Consider the following 14764-nt stretch of genomic DNA (forward strand, 5'->3'; position numbering starts at 1 on the left):
GGCAGAACTCCAGCGCTAGGGGAATAATGCACATAGAATTCATGGCTTTTCCCCATGATTCTTTATTCTTTCAGGGTTAATTTTTTTTAACTGTCTTTTTTTTTTTGAATTTTTCTTTTTCCCTTTTTCAACCAACATCTTATCAAACCCTTTTTAAAAAAATTATTTTTCATTTTTAGAGTCATATTCTATCCCTTCATAGTAGTTACCCATATTTTTGGCATATATATAAAAGTTGTTCTCTCTTTAAAATTTTGAGATAGTTTCTTCTAACAGATCAAAATATACCCTAAATCTCTAGTATATGGTTTTTTCTACTCCCCTGCCTGATCACATTCTCTCCCTTTTTTTTTCTTTTTTCTTTTTTTAAATCCTCTTCTTTCTTTTTTCAAGCAACTTCTTATCAATTCCTTTTATAAAATTTTTTATAATTTCCATCCTTACAGTCATATTCCATCCCTTCATCATATCAACCCTTATTTTTGTACATATATAAGTTTTACTTTCTTTAAAATTTTGGAAGGCACTTTCTTCTAACAGACCAAAATACACCCCAAATCTAGTGTGTGACACTGATCTATATACCAGCCTGATCATATTTGATCACATTCTGGTTCTTTTTGTTGTTGTTGTTTTGTTTGGTTTGGTTTGGTTTGTTTTTATCTTTATCTTTTTCTTTTTCTTTTTTTTCTTTTTCTTTTTTCTCTCTTTCCCTTTCTTTTCCCACTGCTTCAGGTCTTTTCTGATTTGTTTAGAGTATATTTTCTGGGGACGTTGTTACCCTGCTAGCATTTTGTTCCCTCATTAATCTCTTCTCCTCTGCACAAAATGACAAGACGGAAAAAATCACCTCAACAAAAAGAACAAAAGGTAGTACCGACTGCCAGGGACCTACTCAATAGGGACATTAGTACGATGTCAGATCTAGAGTTCAGAATCATCACTTCAAAGATACTAGCTGAGCTTGGGCGCCTGGGTGGCTCAGTTGGTTAAGCGACTGCCTTCGGCTCAGGTCATGATCCTGGAGTCCCGGGATCGAGTCCCGCATCGGGCTCCCTGCTCAGCGGGGAGTCTGCTTCTCCCTCTGACCCTCCTCCCTCTCATGCTCTCTGTCTCTCATTCTCTCTGTCTCAAATAAATAAATAAAATCTTTAAAAAAAAAAAAAGATGCTAGCTGAGCTTGAAAAAAATATGGAAGTTATTAGAGAAACCCTTTCTGGAGAAGTAAAAGAACTAAAATCCAACCAAATAGAAATCAAAAAGGCTATTAATGAGGTGCAATCAAAAATGGGGGCGCTAACTGCTAGAATAAATGAGGCAGAAGAGAGAATCAGTAATATAGAAGATGAAATGATGGAAAATAAAGAAGCTGAGAAAAAGAGAGATAAACAACTACTGGATCACGAGGGCAGAATTCGAGAGATAAGCGATACCATAAGACGAAACAACATTAGAATAATTGGGATCCCAGAAGAAGAAGAAAGAGAGAGAGGGGCAGAAGGTATAATGGAGCAAATTATAGCAGAGAACTTCCCTAATTTGGGAAAGGAAACAGGCATGAAAATCCAGGAAGCACAGAGAACCCCTCTCAAAATCAATAAAAATAGGTCAACACCCCGACATCTAATAGTAAAACTTATGAGTCTCATAGACAAAGAGAAAATCCTGAGAGCAGCTCAGGAGAAGAGATATGTAACCTACAATGGTAGAAACATTAGATTGGCAACAGGCCTATCTACAGAGACCTGGCAGGCCAGAAAGGACTGGCAGGATATATTCAGAGCACTAAATGAGAAAAATATGCAGCCAAGAATACTATATCCAGCTAGGCTGTCATTGAAATTGAAGGAGAGATAAAAAGCTTCGAGGACAAACAAAAACTAAAGGAATTTGCAAACACAACACCAGCCCTACAAGAAATCTTGAAAGGGGTCCTCTAAGCAAAGAGAGACCCTAAAAGCAACATAGACCAGAAAGGAACACAGACAATATATGGTAACAGTCACCTTACAGGCAATACAATGGCACTAAATTCCTCTTTCAATAGTTACCCTGAATGTAAATGGGCTAAATGCCTAATCAAAAGACACAGGCTATCAGATTGGATAAGAAAACAAGACCCATCGATATGCTGTCTGCAAGAGACTCATTTTAGAACCAAAGACACCCCCAGATTGAAAGTGAGGGGGTGGAAAACCATTTACCATGCTAATGGACACCAAAAGAAAGCTGGGGTGGCAATCCTTATATCAGACAAATTAGATTTTAAACCAAAGACTGTAATAAGAGATGAGGAAGGACACTATATCCTACTTCAAGGGTCTATCCAACAAGAAGATCTAACAATTGTAAATATCTATGCCCCTAACATGGGAGCAGCCAATTATATAAGGCAATTAATAACAAAAGCAAAAAAACACATCGACAACAATACAATAATAGTGGGGGACTTTAACACCCCCCTCACTGAAATGGACAGATCGTCTAAGCAAAAGATCAACAAGGAAATAAAGACTTTAAATGACACACTGGACCAAATGGACTTCACAGACATATTCAGAACATTCCATCCCAAAGCAACGGAATACACATTCTTCTCTAGTCCCCATGGAACATTCTCCAGAATAGATCACATCCTAGGTCATAAATCAGGTCTCAACCAGAAGATTGGGATCATTCCCTGCCTATTTTCAGACCACAATGCTTTGAAACTAGAACTCAATCACAAGAGGAAAGTCGGAAAGAACTCAAATACATGGAGGCTAAAGAGCATCCTACTAAAGAATGAATGGGTCAACCAGGAAATTAAAGAAGAATTAAAAAAATACATGGAAACCAATGAAAATGAAAACACAACTATTCAAAATCTTTGGGATGCAGCAAAGGCAGTCCTAAGAGGAAAGTATATAGCAATACAAGCCTTTCTCAAGAAACAAGAAAGGTCTCAAGTACACAACCTAACCCTACACCTAAAGGAGCTGGAGAAAGAACAGCAAATAAAGCCTAAACCCAGCAGGAGAAGAGAAATCATAAAGATCAGAGCAGAAATCAATGAAATAGAAACAAAAGAACAGTAGAACAGATCAACAAAACTAGGAGCTGGTTCTTTGAAGGAATTAACAAGATTAATAAACCCCTGGCCAGACTTATCAAAAAGAAAAGAGAAATGACCCAAATCAACAAAATCATGAATGAAAGAGGAGAGATCACCACCAACACCAAAGAAATACAAACAATTATAAAAACATATTATGAGCAACTCTATGCCAGCAAATTAGATAACCTGGAAGAAATGGATGCATTCCTAGAGATGTATCAACTACCAAAACTGAACCAGGAAGAAATAGAAAACCTGAACAGACCTATAACCACTAAGGAAATTGAAGCAGTCATCAAAAATCTCCCAAAAAACAAAAGCCCAGGGCCAGATGGCTTCCCAGGGGAATTCTACCAAACATTTAAAGAAGAATTAATACCTATTCTTCTGAAGCTGTTCCAAAAAATAGAAATGGAAGGAAAACTTCCAAACTCATTTTATGAGGCCAGCATTACCTTGATCCCAAAACCAGACAAAGACCCCATCAAAAAGGAGAATTACAGACCAATATCCCTGATGAACATGGATGCAAAAATTCTCACCAAAATACTAGCCAATAGGATCCAACAGTACATTAAAAGGATTATTCACCACGACCAAGTGGGATTTATCCCTGGGCTGCAAGGTTGGTTCAACATCCACAAATCAATCAATGTGATACAATACATTAACAAAAGAAAGAACAAGAATCATATGATCCTCTCAATAGATGCAGAAAAAGCTTTTGACAAAGTACAGCATCCTTTCTTGATCAAAACTCTTCAGAGTATAGGCATAGAGGGTACATACCTCAATATCATAAAAGCCATCTATGAAAAACCTACAGCGAATATCATTCTCAATGGGGAAAAACTGAGCTTTCCCCCTAAGGTCAGGAATGCAGCAGGGATGTCCACTATCACCACTGCTATTCAACATAGTATTGGAAGTCCTAGCCACAGCAATCAGACAACAAAAAAGAAATAAAAGGCATCCAAATCGGCAAAGAAGAAGTCAAACTCTCACTCTTTGCAGATGATATGATACTTTATGTGGAAAACCCAAAAGACTCCACCCCAAAACTGCTAGAACTCATACAGGAATTCAGTAAAGTGGCAGGATAGAAAATCAATGCACAGAAATCAGTGGCATTCCTATACACCAACAACAAGACAGAAGAAAGAGAAATTAAGGAGTCGATCTCATTTACAAGTGCACCCAAAACCATAAGATACCTAGGAATAAATCTAACCAAAGAGACAAAGGATCTGTACTCAGAAAACTATAAAATACTCATGAAAGAAATTGAGGAAGACACAAAGAAATGGAAAAATGTTCCATGCTCATGGATTGGAAGAACAAATATTGTGAGGATGCCAATGCTACCTAGAGCAATCTACACATTCAATGCAATCCCCATCAAAATAACATCCACTTTTTTCAAAGAAATGGAACAAATAATCCTAAAATTTGTGTGGAACCAGAAAAGACCCCGAATAGCCAGAGGAATGTTGAAAAAGAAAAACAAAGCTGGCGGCATCACAATTCCGGACTTTCAGCTCTATTACAAAGCTGTCATCATCAAGACAGTATGGTACTGGCACAAAAACAGACACATAGATCAATGGAACAGAATAGAGAGCCCAGAAATGGACCCTCGACTCTATGGTCAACTAATCTTCGACAAAGCAGGAAAGAATGTCCAATGGAAAAAAGACAGTCTCTTCAACAAATGGTGTTGGGAAAATCGGATAGCCACATGCAGAAGAATGAAACTGGACCATTTCTTTACACCACACACAAAAATAGACTCCAAATGGTTGAAAGACCTAAATGTGAGACAGGAGTCCATCAAAATCCTAAAGGAGAACACAGGCAGCAACCTGTTTGACCTCAGCCGACGCAACTTCTTCCTAGAAACATCGCCAAAGGCAAGGGAAGCAAGGGCAAAATTGAACTATTGGGACTTCATCAAGATAAAAAGCTTTTGCAAAACAAAGGAAACAGTCAACAAAACCAAAAGACAACCGACAGAATGGGAGAAGATATTTGCAAATGACATATCACATAAAGGGCTAGTATCCAAAATCTATAAAGAACTCATCAAAGTCAACACCCAAAGAACAAAGAATCCAATCAAGAAATGGGCAGAAGACATGAACAGACATCTCTGCAAAGAAGACATCCAAATGGCCAACAGACACATGAAAAAGTGCTCAACATTGCTCGGCATCAGGGAAATCCAAATCAAAACCTCAATGAGATACCACCTCACACCAGTCAGAATGGCTAAAATTAACAAGTCAGGAAATGACAGATGTTGCCAGGGATGTGGAGAAAGGGGAATCCTCCTACACTTGGTGGGAATGCAAGCTGGTGCAGCCACTCTGGAAAACAGTATGGAGGTTCCTCAAAAAGTTGAAAATAGAGCTACCATATGATCCAGCAATTGCACTACTGGGTATTTACCCCAAAGATACAAAAGTAGGGATCCGAAAGGGTACGTGCACCCCGATGTTTATAGCAGCAATGTCCACAATAGCCAAACTGTGGAAAGAGCCAAGATGTCCATCGACAGATGAATGGATAAAGAAGAGGTGGTATATATATACAATGGAATATTATGCAGCCATCAAAAGGAATGAGATCTTGCCATTTGCAACGACGTGGATGGAACTGGAGGGTATTATGTTGAGTGAAATAAGTCAAACAGAGAAAGACATGTATCATATGACCTCACTGATATGAGGAATTCTTAATCTCAGGAAACAAACTGAGCATTGCTGGAGTGGGGGGTGGGGTGGGAGGGATGGGGTGACTGGGTGATAGACACTTGGGAGCGTATGTGCTCTGGTAAGCGCTGTGAATTGTGCAAGACTGTTGAATCTCAGATCTGTACCTCTGAAACAAATAATGCAATATATGTTAAGAAAAAAAAAAGAAGAAGAAGAAGGTAGCTGGAGGGGAAGAATGAAGGGGGGGGAAATCGGAGGGGTAGACGAACCATGGGAGACGATGGACTCTGAAAAACAAACTGAGGGTTCTAGAGGGGAGGGGGGTGGGAGGATGGGTTAGCCTGGTGGTGGGTATTGAGGAGGGCACATTCTGCATGGAGCACTGGATGTTATGCACAAAAAATGAATCATGGAACACTACATCTAAAACTAATGATGTAATGTATGGGGATTAACATAAGAATAAAAAAAATAATAATAAAATAAATAAATAAGAGTTATATATTTTTATAAATACTAGTATATAAATTGTAATATTGTGTAAGTACATTACCATATTCAATAAATATTGAGTGCCTTGCACAGTGCCAGGTGGTGTGGATGAAGGCCTAAACAAGGCTGACAAGGTCCTCTGCCTGGTAACTTAAGTTCTAGTGTACTTCCCCCAAATCTGCACCTCACTTCCTGCTCCCAAATAACGAAGCACTTTTCTAAATTTAACAGTAAGAAAAATTTGATTTATTATAAAGACCAAGTTGCAGGGAGGGGTGCGCCTGAGTGGCTCAGTAGGCTTTTGATTTCAGCTCAGTCATGATCTTGGGCTTCCTGTTCAGTGCTGAGTCTACTCAAGGATTCTCCCTCTCTCTCTGCCCCTCCCCCTGCTGGTACACACACAAGGGTGCACACATTCTCTCTCTCTCAAATAAATAAATACATCTTAAAAAAAAAAAAAAAAAGACCAAGTTGGCATTTATCCAGGAAGTCCAGGAAATCCACTGAAGGTTTTCTGGCTACATGGTGACAGACCAGACTTGCATTTTAGAAAGATTATTCTGGTGTTAGTACATAGAAAATCCACTAACAGATCTTTGCAATGGTTTGGCTGAGAAATGATACAGCCATAGTAAAGAAGAGAGTGTACTGATGTAACAATGTGTCAGAGACAGAATCAATAGGGTTGGTTTCTGTTTTAGATAATGGATGGCCCATTTTATTACCAACCAATATAGTGAATATAAAAGAAGGCGTTAGTTGGAGTGAAAACCAGGTAAAAGAGTTTTTGTTAGATGAATTTCACTTGGTTTTCATTTCACCAAGCCACTTGCTCATTTTGCATTATGTGTAATGGGAAATAAGGTCTTTCAAATCCCAGTTCAGATGTTCTATTCTCCATGAAGCCAGCTTAACCCAAGAACAATTGAACTCTCCTCCCTCTTCTGGGTTTCTTGTATACTCCTTAGTTACTGGCTATATCTCCACATCATACTATATCATACATTTACCTCTCTCTACTACCGTGTGCTTCTTGAAATTGGGCCTGATGTTTCATCTACACATATTTATCCAAGAATGGCAAAATGCTAGGCACATATAAATAATTTTGAATTGAATTTCTTAAGATAGCTTCTTATAGATCAAGATCTATAGAATTACAAATATTATCTTTATGTAACCATTTATTAGTGCTCTCAAAATAAATACACAGTAAGGTGTCTGTGGACACATTAAAACAATCTTTATATAAATAGAGTCAAGAAACTGGTTTCAGGCTCTGGATCCATCAATTACTAGCTGTATGACATTGGAAATAAACATTTTTTTAACTTTCTGAGTCAGATTTATAATCTAAACATAGGTAAAATGATACCTGTTCGATCCATCAAACATAATTGAATGGTTCAGATGAGACGACATTCTTAAGAGCAGACTTCAAAACCACAAAAGAATATAGGCATGCAAGTTATATGTTATCTTGAGGAATAGTTCTTTAAATAATGCATGTTTGTTGATCTTTTTATACTTTCTAAAAGATATGCAATATGTAAATATGCTATTGCATTTTTAGTGCATATTTTATAATTAAAATATAGGAATAACAGAAACAAATATTCAAATATAAACTATCCTTCTGTTCTTCATTTCTGTAGAAAGTCAATTTTTTTATCATTGAACTTTCTAAAATTTACATATTTCTACAAAATATAAATTTTATACTGAGCTGGATTGGGATGAAAAACAACCAATTACCACTGGAATTTATTCTTGCAAATCATAAAAACAATAATTAATATGGTGCATTTAGAAACAAGTGGTATTAATTCTTTAATTCCTGAGTTTTGTATCCAAAAAAAGTTATATGAATGTTAAAAAAGAAAAAATATTCAGCCAGAAATAAATAAAGTAGAGAAATCAGTAGAAAAAAATCGACAAAACTAAGAGTTGGTTTTCTGGAAAGATAAACACAATTGGCAAACTTAGCTAGACCAACTGAGAAAAAAGAGAAAAGACTAATAAATATTTCTGATGCCACAGAAATAAATGTTAAGAGACAACTATAAACATTTATTCACCAACAAATCGGACAACCTAGAAGAAATGGGTAAATTCCTAGAAACAATACAACATACCAAATATAGAAGAAATAGAAAGTCTGAGTAGATCTATAATTAGGAAGGATATTGAATCAGTAAACAAAAATCTTTCAAAGAGGTCTAGGAAAAGTCTAAGACTAGATGGCTTCACTAGTAAATTCTACCAAACATTTAAAAAAAAAATAATGCCAATCTTTCTCAAACTCTTCCAAAAGGAAATTAAAGAAGACAAAAGAAATGGAAAGACATCCTGTGTTCATGGGTTGGAAGACTTAATATTGTTAAAATGTCTATATTAACCAAAGTTATCTACAGATTCAATGCCATTCTTATCAAAATCCCTCTGGTGTTTTTTACAGAAACAGTAAGAAAACAATAATAAAAATCATATGGAACTGCATAAACCCAGAATAGACAAAACAATCTTAACAAAGAAAGAAAAAGCTAGAGGCCTCACACTTCCTGATTGCAAAATACTTTACAAAGCTACAGTCAACAAACAGTATGGCATTTACATAAAAACAGACATATAGGTCAATGGAACAGAGTAGAAAGCTCAGAAACAGACCCATAACTATAAGGTCAACTGATTTTTGACAAGAGTCCCAAAAAACACAACAGGGAAAGGACAGTCTCTTCAATGAATGATGTTGAGAGAATTGAATATCTACATGCAGTAGAATGAAATTGGACCCTTATCTTACACCATACACAAAATTCAACTCAAAATAAATTTAATACTTGAATTTAAAACCTCAAACTGTAGAACTCCTAGAAGAAAACAGGAAAAAATCTTCATGACATTGGTCTTGGCAATGATTTCATAGATATGACAGGTAACAAAAACAAAAATAGACAAGTGGGACTACGTTAAAGTAAAAACCTTCCTTGTAGGCAAAGGAAGCAGTCAAGAGGGTGAAAAGGCAAGCTATGGAAGGGAAGAAAATATCTTCAAATCATGTTTCTGATAAAGGGTTAATATCCAAAATATATAAAGAATCACTCTACTCAATAGCAAAAAAGTCCACAAATGGCCTGATTAGAAAATGAACTCAAGACTTAAATAGACATTTCTCCAATGAAGACACACAAATGGTCAACAGGTATATGAAAATATGACCAATGGTCCCTAGTTATCAGAAAAATGCAAATCAAACTCACAATGAGGCTAGGGTGGCTATTAGCTAAAAAACAAAAGACGAGTGTTGGTGAGGAGGCAGAGAAATTGAAGCCCTAGTAACACTGCTGCTGGGAATGTAAAATGGTGCAAACATTATATTAAAAGGTATGGAGATTCCTCAAAAATTAAAAATAGAACTATTACATGACCCTGCAATACTGTTTCTGGGTATATACCCAAAATAATTGAAATCAGTATATCAAAGAGATATCTGTATTCCTGTGTTCATTGCAGCATTATTTACAATAGCCAAATAAGGAAACGACATAAATATCTGTCCACAGATGAATGGACAAAAAAAATGTGTTATATACATGCAGTGTAATATTATTCCTTTAAAGAGAAGGAAATTCTGAAATATGCAACAACGTGCATGAGCCTTGAAGACATTATGCTAAGTGTAATAAAGCAGCCACAGAAGGACAAAAACGGCATGATGCCACTACATGACTTATCTAAAATAGTCAGACTACTAGAACCAGAGGATGGAATGATAGATACTTGGGGCAGAGAGAAGTGGAAAATGTGGAGCTGCTATCAAAGAGCATAAAGTCTCAGTTATGAAAGATGTGTAAGTTTTTAAGATCTGCTGTACAACATCGTGCCTATAGTTACCAATACTGCATTGTATAGCTAAAAATGTATTCAGAGGGTGAATTCCACCCTGTGGTATTCTTACCACAATAAAATAAAAATTTTAGAAGTTGCCTCATTGATTATTTAAATTATGCCTTCAAAAATTTGGAATTTGCCAGTCTCAGGGATCATGTGGTTGACTCTTTCCCTTAAACTAACTCAATAAGGATATCAACACCTTTTCTATTAAATTCTTTCATTAAATATGTTAAAGGATACTTAAAGTCATTGCTAAAAGCAGCTACAAACTATTTTTTTTATTACACAGTGTCTTACTAAATGAACATTTGCTTCGGAAGAAGAAAAGAAAGAAAGAAAGAAAGAAAGAAAGAAAGAAAGAAAGAAAGGGAAAAGAAAGAAAGAAAGAAAGAGAAAAGAAAAGAAAAAAAGAAAGAGGGAGGGAAGGAGGGAGGGAGGAAGGAAGAAAAGAAGGAAGGAAGGAAGGAAAGAAGGAAGGAAGAAGGAAAGAAAGGGAAGAAAAGAAAGAAAAGTAGAATAAGTGTATCATCTTGCCCATTTCCTCTGGCACTGCTGATGAGTATAGTCAATTTGTTTTCGTTTTTGTTTTTTTTTTTTAGATTTTATTTATTTATTTGACAGAGAGAGACACAGCGAGAGAGGGAACACAAGCAGGAGGAGTGGGAGAGGGAAAAGCAGGCTTCCCGCTGAGCAGGGAGCCCGATGCGGGGCTCAATCCCAGGACCCTGGGATCATGACCTGAGCCGAAAGCAGATGCTTAATGACTGAGCCACCCAGGCGCTCCAGTCAATTTGTTTTTGTGACCCCAATTTTTCTCTGGTTCTCGCTGACCATTCCCTGTTGTTGGCATATGAATTCTATACAAATCTTAACGCTACCAGTTAAGCAGGGTAGTAATTTAAAGAGAATGGGTTTTGTATCTTGCCTTCATCTATTATTAGCTAGGTAACCTCACCCAAGTGAATGATTTCAAACACAAAATACGGTGCATAGGATCCTATTATAAAAGCTTAGGCTAAAACATGAAGTCCGTTAGGCCTTCCTTCTTTCCATCTTTCCTTTTCTAAGGAAGTTCTAGCCTTAAACTGAATAAATAAAAATCAACAGTCTCTGAAGAAAAAGAATTCTCAGCAATTTCCAATCCTTACTAAAATAAGAACCTGTACTGAATCTTGCATATTACATTTTATACTAGATGATTTAACTTTATCATCAAAATATAAAAATGAAAGAGATTAGCAAATCTGATTAAAATAATGGTGTAGCATACTAGATTATATTTGCTCATTACTTTTCTTTGTATTTTTTCTTGCTATGTTATGAAATAAAATAGTCACAAGGCCTGCATATGAAAGCTGCAGTTAAAGGTCAAGGCTTCCTAAAGCACCCTCAGTAAACATTCTTATTGTAGTAAATTGTTCTTCCATTTCTTAGAGATTTAAAAGGACAGGTTTAGTGGAGAAATAACCGGAGTAATAAATTCCCTTAAGAGAGACAAAGTGGTTTGAATTTGTTATAAAATTTGATTGAAAATAAACTTTAAGAGATTATTTTTAACCTATAAATGCATGGTTTCTAATTCCACTTTCATATCTCTAAGGAAAAAAAAAACCTGTTAGATCATTACTTTTACTTTTACAGTGTGCATAGGGTCCCCAAGTAATAATTTTCCAAAGTATTTTTGATGTGAAAGATAAAATCCTGCCCTTGATATTAAAAAATATTATCAAGGCAGTAAAGCTGCTCATCTAAATTGAGGGATTATCACTATTAAATTGAACATGTATATTTCTGTAGGAGATCTATAATCCCCAATTTTTGGAACAATGATTTTCATCTTTACTTGCCTGTCAAACATCTATAATTCAGATTAACTTGACAGCCTTATGAGACATGATAATTCTGTCCATTTGAATGCAACAGGGCAGGGATTTTATTTTTTCTACCAAGAAGCCATAACAATATTACAAATATCAATGTAACATCTAGCTATGACATTAATGATGTTATTTCGTTCCTAGATGACTAGATTACAACAGTCTTCTGTATGTATTAAAAATGATAATAATCTCCAATAAACAAAAAAAAGCACATATCTTTAAATAATTCCTCTTGTCCTTAGTTTTCATTTGGCCAAGAATATAAACTAGACTTTTAGTGTACAATAGCATGCGGCTGCTAAAAAAGGAAAGATCACATGGAAATTTGGGCTGACAAGTTATGGCCTGATTGTGGAATTGTGTCAATCCACAAAGAAGCAAATTCACCAAGAAGCCTTCACCAAGGCATAAAGATTGTGTTTTTCTGATTCTAAGTGACATCAAGGGGCACCTGGGTGACTCAGTTGGTTAAGCGGTTAAGCCTCTGCCTTCGGCTTAAGTGGTGATCCCAGGGTCCTGTGATTGAGCCGTGTCGGGCTCCTGGCTCAGCGGGGTGTCTGCTTCCCCTTCTCCCTCTGACCAGCCCCCACCCCGCTCCTACACATGTGCTCTCTCTCTCTCAAATAAATAAATAAAATCTTAAGAAAAAATAAGTGACATCAAGAGACTTTTTCAGGTGTTACCAAATTCTCTTCGCTGTCACAAATTCTACTCAGTTTATGTCTGAAAGAAGAATAACATTTTTTGTTTTGTAAGTGTTCATTAAAGGTATATGTTTAAGAAAAAAATTGACTTTGCTTAGTGCTTTACACTGAAGTTGATGTGGACAGTTCAGAAAACTTCCTGGATACTGACTGCAAGGCAGCAGAGGGCAGGACAGGCAAGGCCAGGTCTTTGGCTGAAGAGCCGATATATACCCCCGGACAGATGACTCCATATTGTATAGCAGCAGGGAGTGACTTGGTCCTACAATGGCTACTATTCACCTTGAAAACTGTGCATCAGCCAGATTTATAGACACAAAAGGTGAACTGATATTGAAAGTATAACAAAGAGGCAAGAATCCTGAGCACAAATGGCGCTTACTAAATGCCCATCACAGTGGGAAAAAGACAGCGTGTGGGAGTGCAGGGCTTTAGAAAACCATGGGTACATGGCTTTATTCTTCTCTTTCTCTTTTAGATACTAAAGCAGAAACAGAGAGTTTAGGCTTCCTTAATAAAAATGAAAACCTCCCAGATAGCATATTGAGGTGCCTTGCCGAAGTAAGAGAACTGTTTATAGAAACTACTTACAGGGGGCGCCTGGCTGGCTCAGTCGGCTAAGCGGCTGCCTTCGGCTCAGGTCATGATCCCAGAATCCTGGGATCGAGCCCCGCATCGGGCTCCCTGCTCGGCGGGAAGCCTGCTTCTCCCTCTCCCTCTGCCTGCCACTCTGCCTACCTGTGCTGTCTCTCTATCTCTCTGTCAAATAAATAAATAAAATCTTAAAAAAAAAAAAGAAACCACTTATGGTAAGCTGTTAAATCTTTTTGTTGTTGTTTTGGTTCAGGAAAAGGATGTATTTTTAGTTTACTTTTTGCTGTTATTGTTACCGTTATTTAAGAGTCTATCTTATAATGCCTGCCTATTTTTAAACAAGCCATAGGATATTTGGCAATGTGTTTTGAAATAAAATGAAATTATATAGCAATTACTTTTCATTAAGGAAATTGGGAGCATTTGGGGCCTATTTTGAAAAACAAATAAAACCTTTTTAAAAAGATGAGTGATTATAAGTTAGTGTGAGTACAAGAAAAAAATTGTCATTCTATGAACACATTTGACAGAGGTTCAATAATCATTATTAATTAACTAATAATGAAAGCTTTCATTATTTCAAATGTTCACCAATTAGCTAAAAAGAATGAGTTTACACAAGGTAACTGTATCATTTATGGGATAGAGGATCTGTTATTTTTAAATCTCATTCACCAATTGGTGGTACGTTAGTTAGTAATTTTGATAGGAAAATGGCCTAATAAAGTAACATTAATAATGTATTTTCACTTTAGTCACATAAAAACTTCACAAAATCTAGGCTGAAAGAAGTGACAATAGTTAATTAGCTTTAGTTTTCCACAATTCAAAACAATAACAACAACAAAGCTTCCTTACAAACTTTTATATATCCATTTAAAAAGAAAACATAGCAAGCTTACGTGGGTGAGAAGAAATCTAGGAATGATAGAAAACACACAAAAAAGAAACAAATTTTCAAAATATGAACTTGGGCTAGGGTAATAAATTAAAACCAAGTCCATCAAAGATGTTTGATATAATAACAATAAATGTTAATGTTTGGTCATTAAGAAAACCCAATGAAAATAATTTCTATACTGAGGTACTATATTTTCTCTCAGATTGGCAAAGATTAGAAAGAGCATTAATGTCTGGGATTAACTGACTATGAAAATGGAAGAACATGTGCATAACATTGGTAAATAAAACCTTCCAGAAGGAAAATTTGGCAATATGGATCAAAATATTTTACAAAGTTATCTGCTTACTCTTTCTCCAACAATTCTACTTCTGAGAATTTATTCTAATGAAGGAAAACCAAACATATTCCCTCCTGTTTTGCTTATGATAGAAAATAAATCCAACAACAGAGATTTAGCTAAAGAATTTATGGTACTTTAGTTTTTT

The sequence above is a fragment of the Neomonachus schauinslandi genome, chromosome 2 (genome assembly GCF_002201575.2).
Source record: "Neomonachus schauinslandi chromosome 2, ASM220157v2, whole genome shotgun sequence".
Classification (NCBI taxonomy): domain Eukaryota; kingdom Metazoa; phylum Chordata; class Mammalia; order Carnivora; family Phocidae; genus Neomonachus; species Neomonachus schauinslandi.